Source organism: Schistocerca piceifrons, unplaced genomic scaffold (genome assembly GCF_021461385.2).
Source record: "Schistocerca piceifrons isolate TAMUIC-IGC-003096 unplaced genomic scaffold, iqSchPice1.1 HiC_scaffold_943, whole genome shotgun sequence".
Classification (NCBI taxonomy): domain Eukaryota; kingdom Metazoa; phylum Arthropoda; class Insecta; order Orthoptera; family Acrididae; genus Schistocerca; species Schistocerca piceifrons.
In genome coordinates this window covers 1040001-1042500 of record NW_025729216.1, presented here as the reverse complement: position 1 = coordinate 1042500, position 2500 = coordinate 1040001, and positions in this window count along the sequence as shown.

Below are 2500 nucleotides of genomic sequence, written 5' to 3'. Positions count from 1 at the left end.
TAGTTCGAAACTCCTTTTTAACGAAGGTTTCCCAGTGCTTTGTTCTCGTATTGATTAATTCCTCCTTATAAACTGCTCTGATTTCCCGATAAATTAGCAACCTTCTCTGCTTCTCTCTGTCACCGAGAGACCTCTGATATGCGCGCCGTGCCCTACGAACATTTCTCTTTAATTCTGTTAGTGTGGAACTCCATGGCACTTTCGAGCCGCGAAAGAATGGACGCTTAGGTATGAAGGTATTCATAAGGTTTTGTATATGGACCTGTATTGCTTCTGCTGTCGAATCAATGTCAAAGCCATTCCCCTCCGGCACCTGCAGTTGAAACTCCTCCCTCATGCGCTCCCATTCTGCTCTTTTGTAGTCGAAGTAGGTCCCTATATAATTCTCCTCCCTGTTTACATTGTTTACGCTTACAAGGCTAAAGGTAATCATATTATGATCACTTGTAGTCACTCTGTTCAGTACTTCCCAGGCCTGTATCCTATTTAGCACACTACCATTTGCCAATGTAATGTCGATATTTGATTTTGCCCCTGCTCTATTATGATAAGTTGGTGGAAACCCGGGTTTATTCACAATTATTAAGTTCTGCTCCGCAATAGCATCCTGTAGTTCAAGTCCTCTCTCGTCGGTTTCTCTACTGTTCCATAGTACTGATTTAGCATTTGCATCTATTGTGAAGATGTGATATCTGTTACCTCCAACCTCGTTGGCTCTTATCATTTTATCGAGATAGGGTTGTATCTCATGTGCATATTGAAAGTACAGGTTAGTTATGAGAAAGACACCCTCAGTTGTCGTTAGCTCCACAGTAACAGAGTGTTCATCATTTACCTGAGCAATTGTTGTCACTGATACTTCTCTTTTCAGCACCACAACAGCCACCATTGGGTTCTCTCCATTCATGATCACTCTTGCACCCATTGGGCAATGTACCAGTTTCCCTTTCGTAGTGTAAGGCTCCTGGATACATATAATATCCAAACCTCGGTCTTCTGCAACCTTCCATATTTCTGTCATTACGGTGGTGCTACGCATAGCATTAATCTGAGCAACAGTTATACCTAAATTTCTTCTACTCATTAAGGCTGTCTGACATGATTATAAAATCTGAAACCTGTCTTGTCGTACTCATAAACTGTTCTACCATAACACTCCACAAATTCCTTATAGAGCTCCTCTTGATCAAATTTTTCGTTACGTCGGGTATATGCCCTCTGAAGTATCTCACCCAATTCTTTCTTCCCAGTTGGTAGATTATTACATCGCAAAAACAGCCTGTCGGCAGTTCCGGGATATGGAAAGCCGATTGTATTCCCTTTTGGATGCCCTATTCTGACAATGTGCCTAAGGGCTACAACTAATACACTCATATCTTCTAATCTAGAGAGTCTGTAATTCTCTTCAAGATCAACATAAATCGATCGAGGATCCGACTGTTTATAGTCATTTCCCTCATTTGTTGTAGGCTTCAGTGTGTCTTCACTGTCTGTGAAGTCGGTCTGAGTACCAATAGTGATCATGTCGGGTTTATGACAGGGCTCGATAGTCTTTTTGCTTTTGCTCTTTAACTTTGACCTAATCTTGGAGAGAATTCCATGATGTTCAAGGCCAACATTACACATTTTATTCCCTGCAATGGTAGAGCTAATGGTGCTGTCCTGAATTGATGAAGAAAGATTTTTCCCCTGTTCCTGGGGGAAATTACTACTGTCTGTGATTTTGTTCTTATCGGTATCAACTATATTCTGATCATTATTTTCACTATTGCCTAACGCGAGATCTAACTTGTCGGTATCAACTATATTCTGATCATTATTTTCACTATTGCCAAACGCGAGATCTGACTTGTCCTTAAGGTACATCTTATCTTCACTTGTAACTGTCGTTTCGTCCTCTAATGTGTTAACATCCACGCAGTGGGCTAGTTCTAAAGTATATAGAGGTTGCCTGTTCTCGCGTAGCATGTTCCTCCATGCAATTGCCCTACGCCAATTCCTAAGCCTCGTGGAGGGTGGCTTATGTTTCCTACGTATCATATTCTTATCAGCTATTTGTGCAATTTCCTGACATTTGAAGTCTCTGCCTGGTATGAACTCTTCACTATATGGTGATAGATTACTGTCCATAATCTGTACTCTCAATTAATCTGCGCAAATATAGCTGATAGGTAGGGCACTGAGGACCTGGTGTATTGCACGCCTTGCCTCTCGTAGAACATGGAATACACTTTGCTGGCTTATTAGAGTTCGGACAATTTGTTTTTTGGTGGTTGTCTTCACCACAATGTGAACACACAAAGGACTTGGCAGTACACTTTGCACTTCTGTGACCGAAATTCTGGCACTTGAAGCATTTGAAGGCAAAATAGTCTTTCACCGACAGTGATCTAAAATCCACATACACTCGTTTTGCTTCTACTAACAGCTTCCTCACTCTTGCACTTACTACAAAAACATGGTTTACCTCCACCTTTCCTTTAGGGCCAGTCTTAAAACA